Raw genomic sequence first — 14,965 nt, 5'->3', positions numbered from 1 at the left:
TGGAGAGAGAAAGGAAGTTTGGGAATAGTTGTCAAAATTAATTTTTTTAATCTGCTTACTGAAAATGTGTCAGCATAATTTTTTTTAACCTCTGCTTGCTGAAAATGTGTATTTTGTTGCAAAAGACAATAGAGGTGACCCTTCAGGTTATTTCCTTGAAGTGTCTGAAATGACTGACTCATGTAAAAGTCACTTTAATCAATTAATATTTCTACAGAAAAAAAGAGCTAGAAAGAAAAAGATTCATTTAAAATACTTAAAATTTTAGATGAAAATTTAATTTTGTTGCCACTTTTGGACTTGACAACGTTTCCATTGTTCTACATCAGCACAGATGGGAAGTGAAAGAAGAGTTGTGGAAGTGGTGTTAGAATGTCAGTGATGTGCTATGGATTTCTGATGGCTAGCTTGCTTAGAGGTGGCCTCAGTTCACCTGAGAAATTAGCATAGCGACAGAGAAAAGCAGGATTCTCTGACACGCTCCCAGTTATTTGTTTGCAACATATAATAGACTCACTGTAGTAAATATAGCAAGCCAGTCCAATTTCAAGTGAACCCCATGTGTCTTAACTCATTTTAGCAGAGACAAGAAATTTGACTGTCGTATGCTTATCTGAGAACATGGATGGCATCTGTTTATTTTGTCCAGTTTTAACTAGGGTTTCACCCCGCTGTGTGGTTGACAACTAAAGTTACCCACTGCCTTAACAAAAAGCGTTCACTGAGTACTCTTTTCTTGTACTACACCATGACGATTCCTCCACCTGCAAAGTCTATTGACCTAGTACGAATAGGAGGTAGTCCTGCTGCTTCAGTGTCGATTCCTTCACACACTCGCCGTGTGCGAGAGGCCTGTTAACAGGATTTTGCTCCGTGTGTGGATTTTTCACATGCCACTGACACCCTTCCTTCTGTTTGTCATTGAGGGAGGGCATGCAAGCTTAAACAACATTATTGTCAGGCTACAAGGGGTTTTTATATGCCTGTTTACTGTACTGTTTCCATTTGTAAAGAAATACATTGTTGCCATGGCAATTTCCAAACCGCATAGTATTAGTCTAAGCAGTCCATGAAGTACAGAGCACTTAAGACACGTGTGCCTGTATCTGTTTGTGCCATACGTATAGCTCAGCTGATACTAGAATGTCTTTTGGGAAGGTTTAATGGTTTGCTTTAACAAGCCAACTTTCTTCTCTGTTTCAATTAGACTTTAACTGACACATTGCCATACTTCAGCTTTAGTATTTTAAGCACCTTTTTGTGGGAAAGAAGCTGAAGTAGAATGGGCCATAATAGAGACTGTGAACAGTAATACAGGTAATTTAACTGCAGCATGTATGATGAAACAGTTTTACAGAATTATTTTTATGTTGAAAAAATACAATTTTGTTGAAGTTGAAATATTTTGTTGAGACTAGTCAATTCAATTTTTGAAGACTTCTGAGTTATGGGCACAATCTCTGGTCAGTTTTCAAGAAATAAAGGAAGTTTAGCTTCTCAATCTTAAAAATAGAATTTGGCACAATTCATTTTATTATTAAAAAAAAAGTAAAATGGAATTGGTTCAGCTTTAACACAACTTCTAATGGTAACAAGATAGATACATAGACATTTTCCATTTTATGGACATATAGAACTTAATAATGTTCAAACCCACAAATTTTTGCATCAAAAAACCCATTCCATTAAGCCTCTTCTCAATTTGTTCTAGAGATTTTTACCAAGAAGCAAATATAGGACAACTGAAGTAACCTTGACATTTGTGCTTCCAGGTTTCATCTTTACTCTTGTTTATTTGGATTTACTCCACAATATTAAAGCATAATGCGTGTGTACTAGCAGAAGTTGTTTCCCTCTTCAGTTGGACGTCTGTTTAAATAATGTTCCAGGGAGACTACTGTGTCTGTATTAGGAGAGCAGTATTTGAACCACAGTGCCAACTATGTTTACTGTGGATTAAATAAATTAAGTTTCTCTTCAAAGCTTACTTCAGTTTGAAGTTCTTGAATCTTTTGTCTTTATGTAATTTGCATTCCATGGTTCGTTATAGCTTTCTGAGCAGCTATTCATCTGTCTTTTCAGTTCCTCTTAGCTTTCAAGTGCTGTGTTCTCTATTTCATTTTTATATTCTATCTTTTCAGCAGACTGAATCCTCTTGGTCTGAAAATACCATCTTTTGTCATGTGTATCTGTAGAGCTCATACCAGTCATTTTATGTTATAATAGTGGAGTACTATATTTAAGCTTCAGAAATGCTTTGTTTCATCAACAGTAAGGATTCTAGAGGCTTCATACTCAAATTGCCTTGAAATATGTCCCTCTACCCCAATCTGGAAGATACAGGTGCTGTTTATAGCTTAAATATAGGGTCTTCCTGAGTTATAACTCACACAAAAGAAGTATTTTACAAAGTTAATAGGATTGTTATGGTTTTTGTGTGCAAGTCTGACTCAGAATGAGGTTCTGGTTGTCCCTTAACAGATTTAAGTCATTTAATATGTAATTGTGCTTGTGTGTGGTACTCACTACTCCTTTTTGGGGAAAACATTCAGTTCTTCATAATGGGATTTTCCAAACGTTTGTGCATGGGAGAGATTAAATTGGCTAGGGACTAGCAGATGTACCAGTTTGATGGATCAAGGGGTAACGTTATGGTCAATGATCTGGAAAACACATGCATGTAAATTTAAACCCTGCAGTAGCAGTGGATTCTTAAAATGAGGAGGAAAATAAAAATAAAGCCTTCTTGTTTATTTTGTGCTTGTATGCTAGTAACTGGCTCAGTTACTGTTTTTTTTATTTAAAAAATATGTATTGTTTTAATGAAGATATTCGTTACAGCACCTGTGGGACTGAACATGTCAACACAGTCAGAATTGCACTCTTCTCTGAACAGTTGGTGCTCACCAAAATCTTGAACAAATTTAATTAATCTGGGTTTTGTGACTGAATTGCACATGAGAATACATTTCTATGTGGAAGGAATACAGGTTGTACTTTATCTCTGATACACTGTTACGTGAATGTTAAGCATGATGAATGAATGATGAGGCAAATTACATATAAGGTAAAGGAAAATCTGAGCCATCACAGTTAGGATTGATTTTAAATTTCTCTGATCTTTTATTTGCAGTGGGAAACTCTTAAAATTGCAATAAAATTTTTGATGGCAGGAACATTTCTACAGTTCATCTCTAGTAGCTCAGCTATGAGCTATGAGAATTCAACTATTGGGTAGCCATGACTGTGCATCACTGCACAGAGCTTCCAGATGTTTTCTATGGGTACTCCTGCAATGGCTACTCCACCCAATTTGAAAATGGCTTCCAGAAGGACTTCTTCCATACATTTCCCTGGCACTGAAATTTGATTGACTGGCTTGTAGCTCACTGGATCTTCCTTCTTGCCCTTCTTGAAAATAAGTATCAAAACATGAATGCATAGCAATGAGCATCAACTTAACCTGAAAAAAGCCTTATGCTAGATAAGTCTTATAGTACAAAGATGACTTGCTTCCTTACATTGCCCTCTGTCTCAAAAATTTCTTTCTTCATGCATTTTCCTATGTAGCACTTAAGCTAAGTTTTCATGGTCTGTGTGTTTACAGAGAAAAAGAACATTGTAATACATCGAATATCTGTTTTAGGGAAAACACTTTTTTTGGTGGAAAATCACTTGGAATAAATGTAAATTTTTTTTTTCCTGAAAATTGTAGTTTACATTACATACCTGTTAATTTTCAGAGTAGCATGAGTTTATTTTGCTAGTTATTCACTCCTTCCTTAACATCACTTTAGTATGTTTGAGCATATACATAAAATCCTACTTTTAAAAAAGATGCTACCCACCAAAGCTGTAAACAATTGCTGTCCAATTAGGCTTATATTTAATATGCATATGTGTGAGACGCATTTAGGAATACTGTATAGGTGTAGAGATAATGTTTTCTTACATCTTGCTCTGAAAATCCAAACTGGAAAAGTGTTTGAGAGTTTATCTTCCCTTAACTTTTTATTTCCGATGTTTAATAATGCGGAGTTGTTTTAATGATGACAGCTGCAGCAATAATGCCACTCTCATTCTTTACCAAGAACTCTCCTTTTAGCAGTAGAAGAAATAAACACAGATTGATTCGATTTTGGCACAGGCAGCCTTGGAAGGAAGCAACTATCACAATTGTATCGCCACCTTGAGGCCAAATGAAACCCATGTTTTCAAAGGTAGAAGAAAAAAATTCCTAGCTTTGAAAGTGGAGGAAACTGTTGCATTTAAACACAAGTGTTAGGGCTCTGTTTTCTTTCAAAGAAAAAAAAGTCTTAGAAGAAATTGTGAGTTCATTTTTGGGTGTTTTCATGCTCAGAAAATCAGAGGAACTGTATGGATTCCTGGGTAGTGGATTTTAGACCTGTACTGTATCTAAGCATACTGATCCTTAAAACTGAAACCTAGGTATTTTCATGTTGGCAATGAAATGATATCTCATTGCTGGAGAAATTGTTGATGCTTTTATTTGTTTGGAATGTGACAAGTGAAAAACCTGTAGTGTGATGAGAAACTTAGTTCATAGGGTGCATTCAATACTGGATGGTAAGCCTAGTTTTTAAGCATAGTACTTGGAGAAAGGGTTCACAGGCAGGTCATGTGTCCTAAATCTTACCACCCTTTTAATACTACTAAGCGTAGTAATACCTTCAGCAATTGACTGCATTTTTGAATGTTAGAAGAGTTCTTGCAGGCATTTTTTAAAAAAACAATAAACTGGGAAAAAATAGTAGTAATGAGAGGAGGAAGATGTCCTGTTCCTGTCACACTCATGCAGTTCTGTTAACAGCTATGGAATTTATTCTTCTTTTTCCTACCAACATCTTCCCATTCTCTGTATTGTTTGCTTCTGAACCAGGCAGTTGCAATGCACAAGCATGTGAGTTGCAGTAAATTTAAAAAAGAGTGAAATGCCAGAAGTTCGTACAAGGGCCATAGGTATGAAAATCCTTAGCTGAATTTACTGTCTGTATAACTACAACTCCCACTTTATGCATGCATCTTTGAATAAGCAGTCTTTGTTCATTTGATATCGAAACTAAATTTCAAACCATTCTTTCTATGAAAGGAAAAAAGTATAGCTGCTGATTGTGATGCTGTCATGTTGCTGTTAAGTAGTAATCCCCTACCCAAACTTTTAAAATTTAAACTTGAAAAAGAATGAATTCTTCTCAAAGTCTGCCATTCATACTATCGTTACAAATTGCTGAGATTTTAAATTGTAAGGTAAGCACAGGGTATAGACTGGTATGATATTTAGAAACATTTTGTCCTACAATACAGTTTGTAATCTCTACAATGAGGAACTATTTCATTTTACTACGTATGATGGCTTTGGAATTACAAATTGTTTATGTGGTTTTAAAGAATAGCAAAACCAACAAATCACTGTAATGCAGTGTTCTTGTGGAAAGGGTAGAGGTGTTTAACAAAGCCATAAATCACTCCTGGGATGAATACTTTGCATTTTCCCCAAAGAAAGACTGAAGGCACGCCTGGGAGCACATTACATTTCTCCTGCTCAAAGGAACATATATAGGCTCTCTTGCAGTGAATTTGCACTACAGTGATTGGGCACATACGTTTCAAAAGGCATGGGCTGAAGACATTCAGGGTCTTCTCCTATGACAAAAAATTACTCTCTGCGATGCATAGAACAGCTTAGTATTTGTTCACCACACAAGTCATTACACTGGGCAAAGATTTTAGGTATGTTTAAGTATTCTGTGGAAAAGCACAATCTAAATGGAATACATTATTGCTAAACTGTTGGTGGATATGAGTGAACATGATGTACCTTTTTATGCCTCAATAGTTTATACCAACAAATAGTTTGCCTCCTCCTTCCCATGGTTTTCCCATGTGTTTCTTGCTATTGCTACATGAGCAACAGCAAGCTGAGCAGGCAACAGCAGATTTTGGCAGTTAGAAGAAACTTGTTGAAAGAATGGGGTCATTTTGTAATTTCCCTGGGGCTTCTGGGCCACATGAAATCTCTTCCAGGTATCCTTGCAACCCCTTAGCAACCTTGGCAATGGAGAGACATCATCTGAGTTTCAGGGAAACTCTAATTGCACTTTAATATTAGACTTCACAGCTCGTGTGATATGCCACTGGAGGGAGACAGGATCCACACATTAGCTCAGCGTGTTGGCATAACAGGGAGAGATTTTTCACTGTTTACAATGATGGCACCTGAAAAGAAGCACTAGATAAACTTGAAGAGCCATTTAGTGCATAAATTAATTAATATTCTCAAGAACATTCTAAGGAATTGCGAATACTATTGGTGACTCCAGCCTGTCAGCTGCTCTAGAAGTCAAGTCTTCTAGGACGAGAAAAGCTGTTCTTAAAAATCCATTTGTTTCAGATGAAATTAAAAATTGGTACAAAAAATACTAAGTGATATATGGTTATTAATGAGGGAATAATAGTAAGGGACTTTGTGCACAGTGAGGCTAGTCAGTAAGTGAAGCAATTGAATATTCCACACTTTCTGGGATAGGCACAAGTGAGTATACAATGCCATATAAATAGAGGCACTGGAAATACATAGTTATTTTAAGAATCGCTAACAGGATTCTTGTTAACTCTGTTATTCCAGAGAAATGAGAGAAAAAAGAAAGATAAGATTACTATACTAGTGGAATGATGTGCAGCTTGCAGAATATCTGTTATTTATTGTTTAAAAACTTGAGTGCTCCTAAAGATTATTCTTTGAAGATGTGTACAAAAAATGCTTTATAATCCCCCAGACATTTCTGAGACTTCTTTTATTTCCATTGTAGAACTGCAATAACAGTTGAATTCTCAAAACAATTCAACAAAAAAGGCTAGGCAAACATCTGCAGAAAAGTAGTAATGGCCAAAGCGTATTGTGTACACCCCACAGACTACCATTGGAGAGATGCCATGCTGTAAGGGTTGACTGTGAGCCTGGAAAGGTCTCTACCTAAGGCTTTTACAGTAAACGGAGTTGGGTTCACACACATTTTGTCCTCAAAAGTAGCCTAGAGGAGATCGGTACTGAAGTTCTCCCCTGAAGGTACTCTCTGAACTAGTGGAAATACAAAATGAGGAGGGAGAAAGGAACAGGAAAGGTGCCTTCCACCAGGGAGGTATAAGAAAGCTGGGTACTGCGTTGAGCTGTGGGCAATGTAGGCATCTTATAACTACATGTGCCTTACTGCTGATCTTCCCTCTTCCTACCATGCTTTTTGTATCTGCTAGCATATAGTTTGTATGAGACTTGTGCATATTTATGTGATTTATTTGCAAGGGCAGTGTGGGAAAGGGAGAAAAAAGTGACAGAAAGCAAAGAGAGGGAAGATGGGAGGAGAAGGTGGGAGGTGACTGATGAGTTGCTGCTGGCACACTGCCTAAATGTATGTGGGAAAACAAGCTGCCTCTCCCATCATGAACTGTCACGGGCTGCCAGGCAGCTCACAGCAAGGATCCAGATCCAGAAGAGCAAATTGGAAAGATGAGGAGATGTGTGTATTGGCAGCTGTGACTTTCTGGTGCTCTCTACTCTGAATGTCTATGCTGAGTTGTTGCCTATTCCTTCCTTATGGATGAAGTAACTCCAGTGTATTAGTATAGTTTTTGTTTAGGCTGTTGAAGCTGGATTGATTGTTGATTACCTAGCATTGCATAATTGTTTCTTCCTTATGTTTTATAACATGTTTATATGCAGACACACATATATACACACACTCAAGTTATATCATCAAAATTGCCCATGAAGATTAATGACAGATAGGATAGTCAACATATTTTCTTAACTTCAGATTCTGCTGTGGTGCATTTCATGACTTGGGCATAGAGTTCATATTCTTTTCTCTGAAATAAGAGTCTGTTAAGAAATAAATTTATTCCTGTCTTAATGTTATATTCCAGAAAAATTTTGTAATACAGGAATTCCTGTAAAGGTCATTAGTATTTTTAAAAATATCTTCCTTAACTATGTGCATAGTCTTAGATTTCTGTATGTTAACATATTTTCTCATATGGATGTTTATAGACAGCTACCTTAAACACTGAGGTTCAAATAAACTGAGCATTCTGTGACCATTTGTACCAGAATCCTGGCTGCAAGAATATCTTTTTATGCCATCAGAGAACAGAGGGAATAACATGTTTTGTCACACCAGTGCCAACCAAACACTACTACTTCAATTTAGGACTGTAAATAAGGATAAGGAAATAAAACATCTGACTGTCACAAAGAGAGAGGCAATAAAATGCATTGAGTAAATTTGTTCCAAACTTGGCAGGAAATCATCAGATGTTGATGCAGTTTGGGATACGGGTTCACTGATCTTTCATTCGTTTGTTTATTGTCACCCATGTGAACTTCTCAGAGAACATTTGAATCAAGAAAGCACAGCTGAGTTTGTAAAGAATGGGAGGCAGAATCTGGTTCCTGGTGATTTTGCACTTAAGTTCTGTGTTCACATGTTGATATTTTAGCAGAACAAACAGAAAACATTTCACACAGACCAGAGCCTTAAAAAGTGTTTTTGTTTTTAAAGAGGTGTTTTCATTTATTCCTTTTGCTACTATTATTAAGGTTTGAAACAAAATCTTGCTTAGGAATTAAAAATCAAATGCTTCCTTTAAAAATACAGAAATAACATTTGACTTCTCAAAATAACCTTTCAGGTTTTGACCAAATGCTTTTACTATTTTACACAAGTGTACAAATAATGTCAATTAAACTGAATCTTCATTCTTCTGCAAAATTAAACATTTGTTCAATGTCATTATTTTCAGTAGACCCCTTAGTGTCAAAAAGTGTGGGTCTTGAATACAGTTCCTAAATGACATTTTTAAAATTCTAGCGCTTTTTAAATCTCAGACTTGGTTTTACTTTAAGTTTCTGCCAGCTCTGTGGCATAAATGAAGAGTTTTTCACTGCCCAGCTCTCTTTAAAAAGGACCAGGCTCACAGCAGAATTTTAGTGAATGTTGAGTGGCTTGTTTACTAAAATTTGCCAGTTAGGTATACAGTTCCTGTCACTCTAAAAACAACTCATGCTTTTAAAATACTCTAAATCCATCTGTGTAAAATAATAAAACAACATGGTGACTCTGAGGGGTGTTCACAAAAAGGTATAGTGAAAGCTGGTACTTTCCCAGCCTGGAGGTTTAAATGAACTTGTTTATCCATCCATGAAGGTGAGCAGAGCATAGGTGGAAAATGATTGCAGCAGTTAAGGCACTGAAAAAGGTATAGTTGGGGCAGTAGCCTGCAGTGAGTTACTATCTTATGGAGGAAGGCAGAAAATGTGGCACATGATTAGGGATGACAAACTAAAATGATCTGTTCTGTATCTTGATCTCCATAACAAAGTAGATAAGGTGGTCCAGAGTAGTCATATTTAACATTACATATATAACTAGCATGTGTAAACAAGGTTCCAACGTTGTAGATGGCTGCCTCTTTCATCAGTGGAGAGGGAAAAGTGTCTTAAGTGTAGTTCAGTCACCCACCATTTGCATTGGTTTTATAAATTCCTTTTTGCAGTAATTCTGTGGAGCATTTGGAATGACTGCAGTCTTACAGCCAAAGCAGAGACAGGTACCTCAGCTTGTGAATGAGGCAGAGGCTAAACAACCTAAGGGTTATTTTACTCTCCTGGATTTTGAGACTGACCAGGCAATGATTTTCAGTACTGGTATGTCACTGATAACTGTATTTTTTTATTTCTATAACTCCACTTACCTGCAGATTTTTAAGTAGTTTAGTCACAAAAAGGTAATATGTATAGTCACTGAATAAGCCAGTTGTCAAAGAATCCAGTCTGTCAAACACAACTCCAAATAGTAAAACATTAAAATTGTGCTCTCTTTAGGTCGTAGAGAGGTGTTTTGTTGTTTGGTTTTTTAATACACTGGCTTAAATTTTTACTTTAGCTGCATAGTCATGCAGGTGCAAGTAGAAGTAAGAACTGAGTGCATATTACCAAACTATAGTTGAAGAATGCAAGGCTAAATGAGTTGGCAGCAAGTGGGAAAGGGGAAGAAATAAACAAAAATGCAATCCCTTTTTGTCTTCTTTCCATCCTATTGTACTGAGTACTGTAGATTGGAGGTATCAGACAGAAGCAAATTGTCCTTCAAATGGAGGGGGAACATGCAAGAAGTGATTCTGAGGGACAGACATAGCATCAAAGATGTTTGCGGCTTGGAACGACATGCATCACTCCATGCTCCTGGCGGGGTATGAGGAAAAATACCTACCAGCACATCAGCTCTTTAAAAATTTCAGATAAACATTTAAAATAAGCCTTAGAATATCAGCAGTACAATGTTTGTTTCCCAAATTAACTTCTCCAAGACAAATCCATCACAGAGAAGAGATGACAAGCTTATGCCTGAAGGTCTAAAACAAATTTGCTTTATTGCTTTGCCTTTCTCCATCCCCCCTTTGCATTTATTTACGAAAATTATCACGGGAACTGATTCTGATTTTTATATCTGTTGAGCCCCTTAAGGAGCTGGATCTTGTTAGTGATAGGAGCTTCTTTAAACTGTCAGGTGGAGTCTCAGTGACTTGTAACTGAGAACAACCACAAAACTCAAAATGACCCTTTAAAACAAACAAACAAAATCTTAAGATCTGAGATTGATTGGATGATTGTTGCTGTAAGCTTGCTAAAGGAATCTCAGAGATCGTTGGCACATAAACCTGGTTAGGTACCAGGCTCTTGGTCTGGTTCCAAGCAAATTCCAAATTCCAGCTACCATTCACCAGTAATTAACTCTGAGACACATGTTGATACATACCAAGTTATCATCTTTGCATCAATGCAGTGGTGCCCTGCCAGTTGCAGAGCTATGGCCGTGCTTATTCATCCACACAATCAGATTTGTCCAAGTCCACAGAACAAGTCAGTGGCTGATCTGCCTACCCTTATGTACCAGACCAAATTCCTTCCTGGGAGTCTTGGTTGCATACCCTTGACAGCAGTGCTTGCTGTCTATTGCAGATACTACAAGGCTTCCCACCTCTAGCTGGTAATTAAATTTTGGATTGGAGGCTTCTGACTTGCGTGCAAGTTAAGAGTATGGGGAGAGATGAATTTGAAGCTTAAGTTAGTTATTCTATGATTCTGTAAAATGCTTAAGTTAATGATTATCACTTGCTCAGTACTTAATTTTTGATGAAATTCAAGGAGGAAGAGGCTACAGGACAAAGAGAGTTTCTTTTTTTGAATATGGAGTCTGCGAAACTGCAGTGAATATATATGGTTTTGTGGCATACACTCACAGAGGAGGTAACTGTAATGCTCAATATTCTGAAACAATTTACCACTGGGCAGTGCTGCCACAGAATTGATATTCTGAAGGTTTAGCTGTGAGGTAACCTTAATGGACTCTTACTTTTGCTTCCTAGAGTTGCTGTTCTGTTTTGACTGAGAAAGATGTAGGCTTTTGTTTTATCTCATTTGGGTTTGCTGTACACAGTGAGGGCACGCCCATTTCGCCTTAATTGCTGCTTAAAGACATTTATTGGCTTTTTGTTTCTATGTGTGTCCTTGGGCTCTCATGCAGACAGTTCTGTCTATCCTTGACTCATTCCTGTTACTTGTCTTCTACATTCAAATAAGAGGATAAAAATATTTGTACAAAACGGCCAAAAGTGGGGCACCAAACGCCAAAGGCAAGGGCCAAGATGCTCTGGCCTTGAGAGGTTCTCTGAGAGCTCTTGGGGTAGAGTAATACAGTTTAAAGCCCGTTGGCTACCCGTGACCTGCAGCCAAGAAGGTACGTGGCGTGGGTAAGAAAGGTTGTGGGACACCCATGCTTCCTGTGCAGACAACAGAAAGAGAAAGCCATCTTTGGAGAGCATTTCCATTGCATTGTACTCAAGTTATTTGAACATATAATGTTATATAACATTTTGATACAGTTTAACTAACTAGAATAAAATTGGAAGTTACTGGTTTGGTAAATGTTTGCTGTAGTCTTTCCCTGAGCATCTGGTTTTGGCGACAATTAAAAGAGGACACTGGGCTACCTTTGCACTGATTGAATGTAGCTATACTTGTATTATGTATTTATATCCAAATATGTATCCTTTGTACATAAGTAGCTAAAGTGAAAAAACATTCTATTGTCTTAAGTCATATTAAACAGAAAATTACAGTTCTCAATTGAAAAGAGGATTTAAGATATTTTAGTAAAGTGGTTAATGCTCTAGATCAAATATATCGCTTTTCTTAGTTTTCAAGGGCAATTTCTGCTGAGTTAGGATGGGATTATCCATATCCGTAGCTTTGTTGAAGGCTGAGTGACTAAAATGTGATATTATTATAATGAAATTATATACTTCCTTGTCTGTCATTTTGGATTGCTGACATATATTGTCAGTACCAATATTTGAAGGAGTATGTTGCACAACATTTCGGTTCTCTGTGTTTTGAGATTACTATTTTTAAAAAATAAATAACTTTTAATTGTGTCTTTATTCTGCCTAAGCATTCAGGTTTTATTATGCTTGTGGAGGGCAATATTTAGATTATTATGTGGGCAGTGTGAAATCAATTCTGCCTTCAATTAAGCATTTATTTGTGTAACAGAATGCTAGGTAATAATTTGTCACTTGGCACCTTTAATTGGTTTATTAAATACTGGCTTTAGTTTAGGGGTTTTCTAGAGACATTCTTGTTAAATTTTAAAAACATTTTTCACTTTTCATTTTGATCTTTAGGCAATAAATATTTTTTAAAATAAGTAAACTACAGTAGAGGTACTCAGTGGATATTAGCTGGAAGCTGGACCACAATTTCGGTGGTTTTGTAGACAATTAAGTAGTTAGAGTAGCTTTTCAGAGAACCATATTGTATTTGTGATGCACGTTAGAAGACTGAGCCGCTGACTAAATAGCAATGGTAGCTCTATAGGGCAGTACGTAGCCAGCAGTCACTGATTGGGTTTTTTGTGGAAAAAGGAAAAGAAAAAAACAGACTTTTACACACTGTCAGACCTGAAACTGGAGCACAGCCCTTCTAGTTCTGCAGCCAAGGCACCATTCCCTGTTTGTGTGGCAGTCAGCCAGTAACTCAGGAGGTCCTACTGGAACCCTGCCTTGAATTTGGCAAAAGTCTATAAAAATGGAGATGTAGTGGGTTTAGAAAAATACAAAAGAATGTGCTATTTCACACAATGAATAACTAAAAGGTGGAATGCACTGCTAGAGGATGTGGGAGGCCGAAAGTATAAATTCAGTCAATTAATTACGGATAGGTCGACTGTGAACTGTTAAACACAAGAGTTGCATATAACCTGTGGTTCCTGCTTGTTTCTGCTGAAGAATTCTGTCCAGCTTCTATTGGCAAGTTCCCTGCCCTGTGGTGTCCACCCTGCAGGTGCAGTCTCCTGTGTCCCTACTATAAAAGAAGATGAAGTATATGCCAGCTAGTCAGAACATGCTTATTTGAGTAGAAAATAACACAGTAGTGGCTGACTGCTACAGATTCATAGTTTAACTGATATCTTTAATCCTTTGGTAGCAATTATTAATCATTTTCATTACACTGTGCATGGATTTGTGGGGGAAGTTGTGCCAAAAGTTGTACAGACGCGGAAACATAATAGTCTTATTTGGGTACTGACATTATCAGGTGAGAGATTAAGAGAGTTATAGAAATGAATGTGAGAAAACAACTAGAAAATGTTAGTTAGTGGAACGGACAATCAACATGATAATTTCTTCTGCAGAACAGGGAGCATTAAAGTAAGCATCAAACAATATGTTATTTGCTTAAAAGTATATAAGATGATGCTTTACATAAAAACTTACCTAGAACAAAGATCATGTAGCCCAGTATGCTGTCTCCAGCAGTGGACCAAATATATTCCTAGGGGAATACATGATATTTGTCCCTTGAACTCTTTGGACAGACAGGTGTTTTCAGCTCGGGTCATTTCCTGAGGTCTGTGTGGCTTTTTGTGCTCAGAAATCCTCAATGGATTTTCCTTCCATGTAGTTTTCTGATCTCCCCTAGAGCCCATGAAGACTTTTAGTATCCCCAACATCTCTCAGCTACAAGTTCCATGGGTCTGCTAATTGTATCAGGAAGAGCTAGCTCCTTTCATTCGTTTTGAACTGGATTCCTAGAAACTTTATCTGATGATTGAAACGATCTTGCACTGGAAGTAACAGTGAACAAAGTATCCCTACTCTTGCTTTCCTTCTCATTCACGACTTGTTAAACTGTACTGACATCCTACCTGAGTTGAAGTCCTAGCCCACTCACCGTGTTCTCATACCGAATCACAGTACAGTTGAGGCTGGCAGGCACCTGTGAAGATCTTCTAGTCCAACCTCCTTTCCCAAAGCAGGTTTGACTAGAACAGGTTGCTCAGGACCATAGAATCATTTAGGTTGGAAAAGCCCTTTTTAGATGATTGAGTCCAACTGTAAACCTAACACTGCCAAGTCCACCAAAGACTGTGTCCAGTTGGATTCTGAGTATCTCCAACCATGGTGACTCTACAAGCTCTCTGTGGGCAACCTGTTTCAGTGTTTGTCCACTCTCACAATAAAAGTTTTTTTCTTACATTTAAATGGAATTTCCTGTGTTTCAGTTTGTGCCCATTGCCTCTTGTCCTTCCATCAGGCACCACTGAGAAGACACTGGTTCCCTCTTCTTTAATCCCTCCGATCAGGTATTTATACACATTGTTTTGATCACCTAAGTCTTCTCTCCTCTAGCCTGAGCAGTCCCAGCTCTCTCAATCTGTCCTTGCACATTAGATGCAACAGTCCCTTAATCATAATTGTAGCTCTTCACTGGACTTACCCCAGTAAGTCTATGTCTGCCATGAACTGGGACCCCAGCACTGAACACAGCAATCTAGACATGTCTCAACAGTGTTTGGCACAGAAGAAGGATCACCCACCTGCCTTGATG

The 14,965-nt window shown here is 37.5% G+C and overlaps 1 protein-coding gene across 1 annotated transcript in view; it reads left to right on the top strand.

Moving 5' to 3' along the window:
* The window catches only part of SLC6A11 (solute carrier family 6 (neurotransmitter transporter), member 11), a gene marked incomplete at its 5' end in the record, with an annotated part of 77,534 nt that overhangs the window by 23,390 nt on the left and 39,179 nt on the right, over positions 1–14,965 (top strand). The window lies entirely within an intron of this gene.

Source organism: Cariama cristata, unplaced genomic scaffold (genome assembly GCF_000690535.1).
Source record: "Cariama cristata isolate BGI_N322 unplaced genomic scaffold, ASM69053v1 scaffold6964, whole genome shotgun sequence".
NCBI classification, from domain to species: Eukaryota; Metazoa; Chordata; class Aves; order Cariamiformes; family Cariamidae; genus Cariama; species Cariama cristata.
Note: the sequence above shows the minus strand (reverse complement) of the source record. Positions and strands in the feature narration are given on the sequence as shown.